Here is a 15,488-nt window from a genome sequence, read left to right on the forward strand (position 1 = left end):
GCATAGTACATTTATTGTTTCATGCGACTTGCCTGTGCGGCAGCTCAGAACCCCTCTTTCTGTTGCGCGGAAGGTGAGCGTGTGCTCTGTGGTTTGTTGTCCTTTCCGCAGAATGCGAACGTGTGTGTCCGCTCCTGACAACGCCCCTGTTAAAAGTTCATGGCATAGTACATTTATTGTTTCATGCGACTTGCCTGTGCGGCTGCTCAGAACCCCTCTTTCTGTTGCGCAGAAGGTGAGCGTGTGCTCTGCAGTTTGTTGTCCTTTCCGCAGAATGCGAACGTGTGTGTCCGCTCCTGCCGATGCCCCTGATCCGTCCTGGCATGCACACTGAGGGCGTGTGCTTTAGTAGGTTCACGCACTCCCCAAAGACTTGCTTGGTGCACTTAGACGCCCTACATAGCGTCACTGCCAAACGCCACAACTCCAAGGACGCTATTCCCCCTCTCCGCAATGCTTCCGGCGTCTCTAAAGGCACACGTCGACAACAATGCTAAACGACACGCCCACTTCAATACGTGTCAGAACGCTATTCTCACACAGAACGCTTTTCGCAAGCATTGCTTTATAGCAGAACGCCCACGCCGACAATGGACTACTATGTCCCAAAACGGTCTTTTTCACTTTTAAAGTATATATTGGGCAGGTGTATAGCCTATGTCCATCTGCTTATACTCACCTTTCCAATGCTGTATTGGGTGTTCTGATTGGCGCTGTAGTTCTGGAGCTTACCCGCCTCAAAGGCTTGGGCTCTCTCTTTATAATATAAGTATGGATTTATTTATTTTTCATATTTTGAACCTTTTATTCCAGAGGCAGCACTTTGAAATAGAAATAGAAAAGTATTTCCAGCAAAGGTTTTTTTTCTTTTTGGGAGCCATTTCACAGGGGAACAAATAAACGAAAGGAGGAAAGGAGAGGGTGAGAACTGTTCCTTGAAGTCACGGTTTTCAGTAAGTGAGAATGAGCTGCTAAACAGTAAGAGAGGGAATAAAAGAGGGTGGCAGCTGAAGAGGCAGTGCAGAAGTGGACTCTGTCCTTGCCTTCTAAGGGCAGGAAGGAAGAGACAGAGAGAGCCCTTTTCCTTCTCTGCCCACACGTCCGTTTTCCGAACAGCCACGAAAGCTGAGCCTTATTTATAGGCCTTAGCTATTTCTGCTGTGCTGGGATGCATGTTTAAAATCAAAAAGTAGGGGAATAGAATCTATGGAATAAAGAAGTAGAGGCACGCCGTGCCCTGCTGATCCCACCCACTTCGCTCATAGCCTGTAATGGACCATTGACCAGCATTGGCACTTTGTACGTCTTGGCACTCTCTATACTTAAACTTTAAACCTTCATATCTTCAGCAACCCTTAATGGATTGTTTTCAGTTTGGTGTATTTTTGTTCATTATATTTTACTCTATGTTTCCAATTTGTTTTAGGATTCTTACTGTTTTGCATTTTGGTTTTATTACTGTTTTAGTACTTCACAAATATTTTACACATTGGGCCACATGAATCAATATGCGAATCACAATTAGGTAATCGCTATTCCTAATGCATTAAACTCCATGAGTTTCATGCAGCGATTCCTAGGGGGTTGCAAACTGACCTACCTCTTTTAATATTAAAGAGGTAGGTCGCAGTTTGCAACCAATTAGGAATCTCTAAAATCACAGGGATTGTGGCCTGCTGGGGTCAGCAGTCCGCCATGTCCATGACTGCTTTTTTTTTTTGTTTTTTTTCATTGCAACTCAGAAAAAACATATACAAAAGGCCATAAAATAAGCAAAAATAGAACAGCGATACCAGAATGAACATTACATAGATAACAATATCGAAGTAATTCCAAAACAATATACACAATAAATATATATGACGTGTGACATTGCAGGTAAACAGAAGCAGAAAAAAAAGAAAGAAAAAAAAAATTAATTCCGAAAAACAAACGACCTTCAAATGCTTAAAGATCCCCAGATCTTATCAAACCTCATTAATGATTTAGTGCCCCTAAATTTAGCTAGCGAGGATTCCATACCGTGTATTTTGTTAAGCAAAGACCACCATTCAATGATTAGCGGGGGATTTTGAGAAATCCAGGCGCGGGCAATTGTAAGTTTAGCGCAGGATAGCATAATAGTAATTATAGCCTTTTGTGAGGTGTTAATGGTGTGGATATCAAGTAGAACTGAAGAAGCTGTGAGCGGGAGAGTGCAAGTCAGTTTTTGTTTAATTATCTTGTCCACAGCTCTCCAGAATTCTGCTAGCATAGGGCACGAGAACAGCATCTGTACCAAATCTGCCGCTACTAACACGTACTTGGGACATTTAGTTAAGTCATTTTATGAGGGGTTCACAGCCCACTTAGATACTCTTTCGGGAGTATGATAGAGCATACATGTTGTTCTGAATTGTTGAAGTCTTAAACTAGACGAAAAGACAGCGTTATTGATGTTACGCAGCGATGTGTTAATCATCGCAGGGGTAATATTACTATCCAACATTTTGCTCCATTTTTCCGCAAGTTTGTTGCAATCGTTAATTTTATAGGTACTGAAGCACTTATAGCCAGCACTAATTAACCCCTTGTTTTTATGTAAATACACACAGTCCCAGATATCCGGATCCAAAACACTATTAAGTTTCATCTTTCGGATGAGGAAATCGTGTATCTGTATATATTTATATCTCATGGGGTCGGTTACTTTATATAGTGTTTTTAATGTATCAAAACTCAGAAATCCTTGTGCTCCATAAACGTCCCCAAGTGTCCTTATGCCGTGTACCAGCCAAGTGCTTGTTGCGCCATTGCTGAAAATTTCCGGGAGTCCCGGATTGCCCCACAGTGGTAATTTAGGGTGAAAAAAAGAGGTATGACAAAAATCCAAGATATTCCGCCATATTTTAACTAAATCCCTAACCCTTTTAAAATAATTAGGGTCGTTAACCCTCCACAGAAACATATTAGAATCCGTATCTAACATAAAGGTAAAGAAATAAAATTGGTTGTCTGCAGTGACCATATTAATTAGGCGTCGTAGACGTCCTGAAAAAGCTGCCCAGAAATATAGCTTGAAGTCCGGGAAGTTTAACCCGCCTACGTCTGGAGACCCTTTTAACAAGGCCATTGAACGACGGGGTTTACGGTACCCCCATATGAAGCTGCTAAATATGCCATCCACTTTTAAAAAAAAGCAATTGTTAAGAGCCAGAGGGATAGAGCGGAATAGATATAAGAATTTAGGCAGTATAATCATTCGGATCAAATTAATTCTGCCAGTGATATTTAAGGGAATTTTGTGCCACTTTTTTAATAGTAAACCCGTAGTTTTGGCTAGGGCATCATAGTTTATTTTAACTATGTTCTTCATTTTGGCAGAAATTTGAATCCCTAAATAGGTGGCAGTCTGGCATAACCCTTTGGTTGGCAATAAGGGTTTATAATTCATGATGATTTGGGTTTTATTTAGATTCAATTTATACCCAGAGATATCTCCAAATCGATTGGCCTCCTCTATGATACCCTTCAGGGCTTTTGTTATGTCGGTCGACATAAGCCGTGATTTTTAATGAATGGGGGCCAAACTTAAAAGGAAGAATACAGGGTTGGGACTGCAAATGATGAAGAAATGGTTCCATTGATAATGCAAATAATAAAGGTGACGAGTGCCCCGAGCTATGGAAAACGGTATTGATGCCATACCTGCGTAATTGACTTTAGCTGTAGGGTTGTCATATAACAATTGGGCCCATTTCAAAAATTTACTGCTAAAGCAAAAGTTAGTCATCACCTGCCAAAGGTACTCCCACCGACTCGGTCAAAGGCATTTTCTGCATCAAGCAGGATCATACCGAGTGGGGTGGATTCCTTGTCTGCGATATCGAAGGCAGTTATAACCATATTGATATGTGCCGTAGTATCCCTGCCCATTACAAAGCCATGTTGATGCGGGCTGACTATTTTTGGTATATACGGGGCCAGGCGAGTGGCCAACACTTTGGCGAATATTTTGGCATCAGCGTTAACCAACGAAATAGGGCGGTAAGAGCCACAATTGTCCGGTGGTTTCCCTTTTTTCAGAAAAAACACAAGTTTTACCCTATTCCATGAGCAAGGGGCTTTCCCATGGTCATCGATATAATTAATAACTTGTTGGAAAAGCACAATCAATTCGTCCAGGCATATTTTATAGATCTCGATAGGTATTACGTCTTTCCCAGAAGCTTTTCCAGATGGTAAGGAAGAGATCGCTTGTCTGATCTCCTGGTGACTAATATAATTAGACAACTGTTCCAGCTCAAGAGAATCGGGTGTTCCTATAAGATGGTCCAAATACTTTTGAATAGCAGCCGAAGTGGGGTATGTTTCGGGAGTGCACAGTTTTTCATAAAACATTGTGAATTGCTCCAAGATTTGAAATGGTTGATCATAAATCATGTTGTTAGGACCACTAATATATTTAATCAAAGTGTTAGCTTTTTCATCCGCTATTTTGTAGGCTAACAGTTTCCCGGCCTTGTCACCACTCTCATACTGAGAGAGGCATGATTTGTGTAGGTTTATACAACTCTTTTCCCAGAAAATAGTTTTTAATCTAGCCTTCAGGCAACCTAGTTGTAAACCCAGTGCCATCACATTTTTGGGGCACAAGCGTAGAGCATCATCCAAGATATCATTAACCAGTATTTTGTCTCTCCTGCGTAGCTCAGCATTTTGTTGGTAAAGAAATTGCTGCGTGAACCCCCGAATGCTTGCCTTGCATGCGTCCCAGACCATGAGGCAGGTAGTGGAATTAAGATTAAGTTCGATAAAATCCACAATATGCAGCTTAAGCTGAGAGATAAATAGGGTGTTTGTAAGCAGGTGCCTAGGAAAAGAAAAGGCTCGGGGTATAGTGCAATTCTGTTTGGTGTCAAAAGAAAATAAAATGGGATTGTGGTCAGAGTTAATTCTTGGGCGAAGTTCTAAGGTACTGTCGCTCGCCAGATTGTCAGGTGCCCAGACCATATCAATCTGTGAGCAAAGCTTATGAGGAGCAGAGTAGTATGTATAGCCAGGCACATTGGGGAAGGCACTACACCAAACATCCTTGATGTTATGGATGCGGCCTGACTCTAGTATGGCTGCCCGGGTTCTACCCTAGCGTTGAAAGGCGTTGCGCCTGGTGGTGTCAATCTGGTAATTCATTATGAAGTTGAAGTCAACCATAATAACTAATTCTCCTTCCCACAATAGCAGTTCCATATTTAATTGATCAAAAATAAATGCTTCGTCAAAGTTTGACCCATAAACCACACAAAAAACAAATTTGTATTTTTCAATTAGTAATTGCACTATGACCCATCTACCGTTCTTGTCATAAGCAGTTCTGCAAATCTCTATCTTGAAGCGTTTGTCCTTAAGAATGTCGACCCCTCTTATTGAGGTGTTAAAAGTAGAGCAAACAATCACATCATAGCCCAATTGACCAAGTATCTTCCTGTCTTTATAAGCTATATGCGTCTCAGACTAAAAAAAAAATTGGGATCATAAAGGGCTAATTCTTCCCGGACCAGCCTTCTCTTTCTTTTACTATTTTAACCTGAAACATTCCATTTTAAACGCACCATTTAGAAAGAGAAATCAGATAAATCTTATCATTCTGTAAGGCTGAAACGAAAATTAAAATACTCTTGAAATAATACCGGAGCTCCACTTCCTGAGTTGCTTTTCCCAAGAGGTACCTCCCCCCCGCCACCCCCCCAAAGACCTCCTCCCCTCCAACCCCCTCCCCCCTCTTGGGAAGGAGACCCCCCCGAACACTTGCTGCTGCTGGAATGGCAGCTATCCTGAGGAGCAGCCAGTGGTTCACCCCTGATCCCCACCCGAACTAAAAAAATCTAAATGTGTCTGATTGAGAAATACAAAATACGAAAAGAGAACAGAAGAGAAAAGGAGCGAAGGGGGCGTTAGATGAGTGAGAGATTAAGTATAAAGTATGTTATTACAAATCAGTTTCGGTTCTCTTTAAGTTTGAGAGAAAGAGGCTAGTAGGCTCTCGGCTTCCCTTACATCTGTAAAAAAGTGAGTGTGCCCTCCCTTAATAACCTTTAGGCGAGAGGTTCCTGTAGGAAAACTTGTCCACCAAGAGATTTAAATGGATCTATGAGTTTACGTAATTGCCACGTCTGTCCATGGTATCCTTACTGAGATCTGATTTAACGAAAAAAGACAGATTTCCTACTGTAACTGGTAGATTAGGCCTGGCTTTTAATGATACTGCCTGCCTTAACAAATAGTTTCCAAAATGGATAAGAAATGGACGTGGGAATTTATTTTGTTTGTTCTTCTGAGCAAGTGGTAGCCTGTGGACTCTCTGAAGTTGGGAATCCCAGTCCCAATCAGAGAGATCAGAAAAAGCTTTCTGAAGTAGGCCTACCATGAAAGCCCTCGGATCATCCCCTTCAACTCCCTCTGGAATACCAAAGAGCCTGAGATTGGATCGCAGTTGCCGGTTCTACAAATCTTCAACTTTCAGTTGTAGAGCTAGAATGGAAAGGGGCGACCACTCGGTCCCCCCGAACGTATGGCAGAGTGCCTCGATCCCCCCGGGAAGCCATTTTGGGCGGGAGGCGCGTCTCGGCTGGTATGCCCGAAGCGGCGTAGCCGGGGCGCGCTTTTTCCCGCCCTAGAGTGGGCTGGCCTAGACACTGACGCAGCCGGCCACGCCCTCGGGGCAGGCAGGGGCGGGTTTACGCCCGCCCTGAAGATGGATAAAAAGGGACGCAAGACCAGAAGACATCCTCTTGTTCCTGTGCTCTGAAGCTGCACCTCCTCGCTGCACGTGAGCTCGAGACGGAACGAAGAGCCAATTTTGAGCGTTTTAATCGTTCTTGTTTGTTTTACAGTTACTTTGTTGGAGAATGCCGAAGAAGGTGGGAAAGCGCATGAATACCGACCAGATGCTGCGTGTTCTCATGAAGGAGATGTCCGAGCTAAAGAAGCGGGTGGACAAGAATGAGGAACGGGGTCCAAAACGTCCTTTGGCGGGAGCAGCCCCGGGAGGGAAAAACAAGAGGCCCAGGAGGGGGGCAGCGGGTGAAGACATCCCGGGTCCCAGTGCCCCGCTCGAGGCTCCAACTCCCGTGCCGGAGGAGGGGAATCCGATTCCCGTTGTGGTCACCCCCGTGTCCGAGGATGATATGCCGCCCGAGCTGGCAGCACAATTGGCGGCGTGGTTGGGTAAAGGTAACGAGGGCGCCACGGCTGTCGATGCGCAGGTGCTGATAAAGCAATTACGGGAGAAACGGGAAGCAGCCAAGGTGCCCGTGCCGGCTGCAGTAGGGGACAAGACACCAGGGACGATTGCGACCACAGAGGCAGCGTCAGGTGCAGGTAAGCGGCCATTGCCGATCGCGAGGGATGAGTCAACACCCTCTCGAAGAGAAAAGTTGGGGCAACATGTTCCTTTGGCAATTAAGGAAAAGATTTGGGCGGGGGAGTATGTGAACATTTTTTCATTGCTTGTTGATCATTATGAAGTAGAGCATGTAAAGAGTCAGAAGGATCTCATGCATCCGAGTGTTTGGCGCGCAAAAATGGCCGCCTTTAAAGTGAATGAGAATATCGGCAATTGGGGCAATGCTTGGGGAATCTTTACATCAATCTTGGGGGAACGTAGACCTGAGTTGCTTTCTGAGTTCCCAATCTATCAATCACGAATCATGGGGTACTCGACATCGCACCAGGGTAATCATTGGTTCTGTTACGATAATCTGTTCAGAAAGGAAAAGGAGCATAATAAAAGTTTAACCTGGGATTGTTATGATGCCTTGACTTGGGATAAGATGAAGGAGTCAGGAATGTTGAAAATGCCGTTGGTGGGAAGTAATGTTGGCGAATCCTCCCGGCAATATGCGGGGACGCCCTTTCGATCAGGTACGGGTGCCGACGATCACTCGAAACCTACCGGCAATACCGGAAAAAGGGGTTTCTGCTTTAATTACAACAGAGGTAGATGTACTAGACCCCAGGGATCGTGTAAATTCAAACATGAATGTAGTAATTGTGGGTCGTCCCATCCTGAGTCCTCGTGCAGAGCCAGAACGGGTGATAACGGGGGGAGAGGAGGTGCCAAACAGGTCTAATATAGTCCGAGGGGCGCCTTTACCCACCCCGATTGATACCCTGGCGATGATTCCTTGGCTCAGTGACTACCCGGATCGTACTTCTGCTGGGGTGCTGCGGAACGGTTTTTCGTATGGTTTCCGCATCCCGGTAGGGGACTTTCAAGGTGTGGATAAGTGTAAAAATCAACTTTCCGTCCTGCAGCATACGACCGTAGTACAGGATAAGATCCGGAAAGAGGTGACTCGAGGTCGGGTCGCCGGCCCGTTTAGTATACCCCCGGTCCAGAATTTTGTTTGTTCTCCCTTAGGGGTAGTCCCCAAGAAAGACCCCGGTGAGTTCCGACTGATTCATAATTTATCAGCTCCACGAGGTCTTTCCGTAAATGATGCAATCGATCCAGAAGTGTGTTCGGTGCGGTACGCATCCTTCGATGAGGCCGTAGCCATTTTGAATCGCCTGGGGCCCGGGGCGCTGATGGCGAAGTCAGATATCGAGTCAGCGTTCCGATTGCTCCCGGTACACCCAGACGACCAGCGTCTCCTAGGATTCATGTTTCAGGGTTGTTATTACATGGATAGGTGTATGCCAATGGGGTGCTCTATATCATGTGCTTATTTCGAGAAATTCAGTAGTTTTCTACAATGGGTCTTCACAAAGAAAACAGGTTTCCAAGATGTAATGCACTACCTTGATGATTTTCTGTTTCTTGGGGCAGCCGGGGGTCTTGAATGTGGCCGGGCCTTGGCCGAATTTTGTGTGTTAATGAAACAGTTTGGTGTGCCATTGGCGCCGGGTAAAACAGTGGGTCCTACGACTTGCCTCGAGTTTCTGGGGATCGAGTTGGACTCCATTGAGGGGTGTTTCCGTTTGCCAGCTGAGAAAGTGTTGAAGTTCAGGGCTGCGCTGCAAATGTGTATAAATGCATCTAAAGTTACGCTGCAACAATTACAGCAGGTGGTGGGACAGTTGAATTTTGCCTTGAGGGTAATACCAATGGCCCGCCCCTTTTCCCGTTCAATTGCCCAAGCGATGGTCGGCCTTAAAGAGGGCCATCATCGCACGAGACTATCTGCCGAGATCCGCCAGGACATGCGTATTTGGTTAGCATTTTTGGCGGATTTCAATGGTAGAATCGTCTGGAATGAACCAGCCGTGTCTTCTGAAGAGCTGGGGCTATGGACAGATTCGGCAGGAAGCATAGGTTTTGGCGCCATCTTCGGCACGAAATGGTCGGCACAAAGATGGCCGACATGGTGGCATGAGAATGGTCTGACGAGTAATATTGCTTTCCTGGAACTGTTTCCCATCTTGGTGGCCTTGAGAACATGGCCCGATGGGTTCAAAGATCACTCTGTCATATTTTGGTCTGACAATATGACCGTGGTCGAGTGCATCAATAGTCAGGCAGCACGTTGTAAACTGATTTTAAGACTGCTTAAGGAAATTGTTTTACTGTGTATGCAATTGAATGTGCTATTCAGAGCAAAGCATGTTCCAGGGGTGATGAATCAGGCGGCTGACGCACTGTCTCGTTTTCAAATGCAGGCTTTTTCGGGTTTCCTCCCCTCAGCGGACCCAGAGCCGGCACCCTTTCCCGAAGCTCTCTGGTCTCTCGGTGCCCCGAACTTCGTCACCTCGTGGGAGTGAGTCTAGCACCAAGGACGAGGAAGGCATACGAAGGGGCGTTTCGGGCCTATTTAGCCTTTTTGGGGAGTGATAGAGAGCGACTTTGGGGTCACGAGGAATGGGTAGTGAATTTCCTGATGTCCTTACGTAGGGCTGGGAAATCGGTGGCTACGGCCCAGAGGCATCGTGCTGCCATTTCCTTTGTTGCCAGAGCACACGCTATTCAGGACCCGACAGCGTCTTTCGTTGTACAGAAAGCGCTGCGTGGGTGGCAACGCCTTGAGGGTCGCAGAGTAGATGAAAGGCGCCCGATAGGTTTGGATAGATTGTCCCAGTTGTTGGCCACACTCCCCGCCACATGTTCATCTCAGTTTGAGGCGGTGCTGTTCCGAGCCGCTTTTACGCTAGCATTTCACGGAGCAATGCGGGTAAGCGAATTGGTTGCAAGGAACAAACTGGATGTGGCGGGGGGTTTGTGCCAAGAACACGTTCAGATACGGGGAGAAACAATGACTGTCTCCTTTGTAAAGTCCAAGACTGACCAAGATGGGATGGGTGACTGCGTCATCATACGCAGGATTCCTGGGTCCTCCATATGTCCGGTAAAGTGTTTAGAGGATTACCTAGCACGAAGGGTGGCATCATGGGGGGGGACTTTGTTAAGACACGCTGACGCCACCCCACTGACGAAATTTCAGTTTCAGCGGGTGCTTGCGATGTCAATTGCCGCTGCGGGCTTGAACCCGGGCGAATTTGGGACCCATTCCTTTCGGATAGGGGCTGCTACGGAAGCTACAGCCAGGGGTCTTAATGTTGAGCAAGTGAAACGAGTGGGGCGTTGGTCCTCCAATTGTTATAAAAGATACGTGCGGTTGCACATGTTGTGAAGCTGTAATAATGTACTCACGCTTCTTGTTTTTTGTTTGGTTTTCAGTTACGCAAGCCTACGAGGCGGGGCGGACTATGCAGTCGACCCTACACCGGGCCAGCGGTCAGACATCACCGGCTGTGAAAAAGGAGGTGTGGGTCGTGGGCCACTCATACGTGAGGCGTGCCGCAGACGTATTCAAAGCAGGTGACATGATTCACGTGGCTGGGGAATACGGGTACAGGATGTCCTTCTACGGAAGGGGCGGTCTCTGTATTGACCAGTTTCAAACATTTTTCGAGGGTTTGTTAGGGCGGACAAGGTCACCGCCGTCTATAGTTATAGTGCATGTTGGGGGCAATGATTTGGTCACCATCGGTAGACGACTACTCCTAGAGGCAATGCTTTCCACTGTAAGTTGGTTGGCGAGGAGAGTTCCGGGGTGCACGATTGCATGGTCCCATTTGATTCCACGAAAGGTGTGGCGGGGGGCTACCTCTATTCCTGCTTTGAACCATTCTGTTAGAAAGCTTAACAATAAAGTGAGTAGGTTGTTCCGTTCCAGGACATTGCATTCTATTTCTCATAGCTGTATTAATGATGACAGTATGTATTTGGGGGATGGTGTGCATTTGTCTTGGGTGGGGAATGAGTTACTCTTAGGAGACTTCTTAGCATGGTTAAAATCGTTGAAACATGACCTTTAGGTAGGAGTTTTTGTGGGGGGTCCGGATAGCCGGTCAACTATCCGGCCTGTGGCGGTAAGGTCATGATCGGTGAGCACTAATTGGAAGATCCCTATGAGTGGGCGTCACCCAACACGGATGGGAGCGCTCGGGGGAGGTGGCCTTTGGCCCCTCAACGGGGAGGCGGTCCCTTCTAAGGATGGGTCGCCGAAAGAAGAGGAAAGGCGGTCAAGGCCCCTTCCTGTGTAGGAGGGGTTACAGCCCCCTCCTGGTGAATTTCCCGGGGCCAGTGACATCTGCGACGGCAGATGCGGTAAGTTGTGTGGGGTTGGGGGGAGGTCTACGATACCTTCTAGATACCTCACACGAGTCTTCGAACGACCTTTAACTGGCGTCGAGTTGATAAGTGCCCCCGTCAAGTCAAGGGAAATTGGTAGTAGTTGCACTTGAGTACGCCTCAGTGCTGTCGCCCCTCCCAAGTGGGGGGGGTATGTCTGGTTAGGGATCTTGACACCGGTTACGACCTTGCCGTTGGCCCTTAAACGTTAGGATGTACAATTTCAATATTTCAAGTAAATGTTTTGTAGGATGTTAGTTCGGCTAGGAGAACCTCTGTATTAGAGAATCTGTTAAGGTTAGCCAAACATCGCAATGTGGTATGAAATTGTACATTAATGTTTAAATGTTTTAATTTTTGTTTTAATAAATACGGCCGGGAGGGTCACTCCCTCCCACTTCCAAAAACTTCAAGAACTGTTTCCGGTTTCCCTCCTTTGGGGATTGTGTTGAGAGGGGGTGGCGGGTATCTCAGCCATATGGAAAGGGGCGACCACTCGGTCCCCCCGAACGTATGGCAGAGTGCCTCGATCCCCCCGGGAAGCCATTTTGGGCGGGAGGCGCGTCTCGGCTGGTATGCCCGAAGCGGCGTAGCCGGGGCGCGCTTTTTCCCGCCCTAGAGTGGGCTGGCCTAGACACTGACGCAGCCGGCCACGCCCTCGGGGCAGGCAGGGGCGGGTTTACGCCCGCCCTGAAGATGGATAAAAAGGGACGCAAGACCAGAAGACATCCTCTTGTTCCTGTGCTCTAAAGCTGCACCTCCTCGCTGCACGTGAGCTCGAGACGGAACGAAGAGCCAATTTTGACCCACCCACCAGCCCCTGAGGACAGCCAGTTGTTTTAATAAATTGATCAATTATTCTATTTCGTTTACAGGTTGTTTTAGTGTTATGTTGATGTTGAATGTGTAATAAAGATTGGTCTAATTTTACAAGTTTATGATTAAAGAACTTCGGATTTAAGGTCCATTTATAAACAGGCTTTTTTCGGTCATAGTGGCCAATGTAGTTTCGTTTAGTTAGCATTTGTCGTATTTATTTTGGTCGGGCGGTAAGGTCATGATCGGTGAGCACTAATTGGAAGATCCCTATGAGGGGGCGTCACCCAACATGGATGGGAGCGCTCGGGGGAGGTGGCCTTTGGCCCCTCAACGGGGAGGCGGTCCCTTCTAAGGATGGGTCGCCGAAAGAAGAGGAAAGGCGGTCAAGGCCCCTTCCTGTGTAGGAGGGGTTACAGCCCCCTCCTGGTGAATTTCCCGGGGCCAATGACATCTGCGACGGCAGATGCGGTAAGTTGTGTGGGGTTGGGGGGAGGTCTACGATACCTTCTAGATACCTCACACGAGTCTTCGAACGACCTTTAACTGGCGTCGAGTTGATAAGTGCCCCCGTCAAGTCAAGGGAAATTGGTAGTAGTTGCACTTGAGTACGCCTCAGTGCTGTCGCCCCTCCCAAGTGGGGGGGGTATGTCTGGTTAGGGATCTTGACACCGGTTACGACCTTGCCGTTGGCCCTTAAACGTTAGGATGTACAATTTCAATATTTCAAGTAAATGTTTTGTAGGATGTTAGTTCGGCTAGGAGAACCTCTGTATTAGAGAATCTGTTAAGGTTAGCCAAACATCGCAATGTGGTATGAAATTGTACATTAATGTTTAAATGTTTTAATTTTTGTTTTAATAAATACGGCCGGGAGGGTCACTCCCTCCCACTTCCAAAAACTTCAAGAACTGTTTCCGGTTTCCCTCCTTTGGGGATTGTGTTGAGAGGGGGTGGCGGGTATCTCAGCCATAGTTGGGAATCGTGTTGAGTAACCAGAGCATCAGTTCTACCTGAACTCTCCTCTACCTGAACCACTCGTTGCTGCAAGTCCTCCATTTCCTGGGTCATCCCCCCCATCTTAGATGTGATCTCTTGTAGAGAACTCTGAAAGTTAGTATTGTCATCTCGCAGCTTCAGTAAGTGTTCTTGAGCTTCTTTCCTATGGCCAGTTAGAGTCTGCAAGATAATATCCAATGGCGAGTCAAAAGATCCCAGCTCTATAGTTCCGGTAGGGTTATTTATGCATTGAGGGGCCACAGAAGCTGGTGGAGGGGGAATCGCTGGTGATTTTACCCTGACAGGAGAACTATTAACAGCAGTGATGATATTAACCACAGGAGTCTCGTTGGGAGAAACTTCGTTAGTTGGGGTGTCCCATGTGGAGCCTCTATCTCCTGGAACCAAATCCTGGAGTCCCACCGTATTAGATACAGCTGTTGATATCCTGTATGGGAGTCTGACTGGACACTTCGGTACCTATTTTTGGTTTTATAAGTGGATCACATTTGGAGCACATTTCTTTGGGGAGTTTCATTGAGTACTAGGTTCTCTATTAATTCCAATCTAATCACTCTTTTTTCGAGCACTTTCTTCTGGCTACTGGTTTTCTCTCGAGTAATTTCACAACACCAAAACTGTCTTTCTCTCTTGCTTTGGTCTTTTTCTCTTTTTGCTTTCCTTCCCTCAATATCTGTAGATTGTGTAACTTTTTTAGTGTAATCACTATTACGTCATTTTGTATGATGTATTTACGTTTTAAGGAAACACTATCAAGAAAATATCGAAGAATGTCTGTCTTTGAATTGTTCTTTTAAGCTAAGTATACATTTTTTGTACAGCCTTGAAAAAGTCGTCCCAAGACGAAACACGTGTCGGCTATGAATTTCTTTATGTCTACGTGTCAACTGTGATGAGTCAACTTTGATGAAGATTTGAAAATAAAAACACTCTTCTGTTTTTTGGACAATACTTGAGTCGTGCCATATATGATGTCAGGCGTGTTTGATTTACTTAAATCATTGTGGTAACAAACTTTTGGGTTGTGCTCTGTCTAACAAAGCTTTTGGTTTTATTTGGATGTGGGCTTTCCCACATACAGTATAACACTGTGGATGGCACGGTGTTCGACATTGAGCACGCTGGAGAATATCCCTGTGTATGTATCTTGACTTTTAATACAAACTTGTACAGAGGTGCTGGCCAGCATATACCATTGCCATCTTGTGTTTAGTGTAAAAGTTATCTGTGGTGGGCTGTGCACTCTGTTCCTTTGTTAAACCTCAGTGCTAAATACGTGTACGGTGAATATGTCCAGCTTTAAGGATGATAGAAACAAATTGTGTGATGAACTATTTAACAATAGAAAAGATGCGAATGTAACTCTGACTACTACCAAAGGGAAAGGTTTGAAATCTAAGTTTCAAAAGCTAGAAAGACTTCATAAGCAGAAGGCATCCAAATGGTAGGATGCCAGGGTACTTCGGAAGTACATAGATATGAAGCAGGTTCCTCAGGGACTTAGAGTCATAATTTTTCCGTCTTTTGATGATTTCAGCGAGGACCTATTATTGGAGTGGCAAGAGTTACTGGCATGCTCCTCTTATGGGATGATGTGCATCCTAATTAAACATCCTGAGAGAAGAAGGGAACAACTATTGGTGGAGAAAATGAGATGGAACAAATGAATCTAAAGGAAGTAAGTGACAAGAACTACAAAATTCTTGAAGAGATACTGACGAAACATCAAATCTATCTAAAAGAAAAGAAGTCACGTAAGCTAAGGAGAGATGATACTGACTATAAGTCAGGCCGTGTATTTACTTTTGCACGCAAATTTGATAATGTACAACTTAATACCAAAAAAAGACAGTTCAGTCCTAAGTGATCAAGTTAGTGGGATTTCTAACAGCGAATCTGATATTTCTAGTATCAGAAGTGATACAACTGAGGAGCCTAGAACAAGTGCCAATATAGCAAAGAATAGAGAGAAAATACCATCCAACTCTTTTTTACAGGAGGTAGAAAGGTTTCGGAAGGGAAACAAGGCAGATTACAACAA

The sequence above is a fragment of the Lissotriton vulgaris genome, chromosome 3_2 (assembly GCF_964263255.1).
Source record: "Lissotriton vulgaris chromosome 3_2, aLisVul1.2, whole genome shotgun sequence".
Classification (NCBI taxonomy): domain Eukaryota; kingdom Metazoa; phylum Chordata; class Amphibia; order Caudata; family Salamandridae; genus Lissotriton; species Lissotriton vulgaris.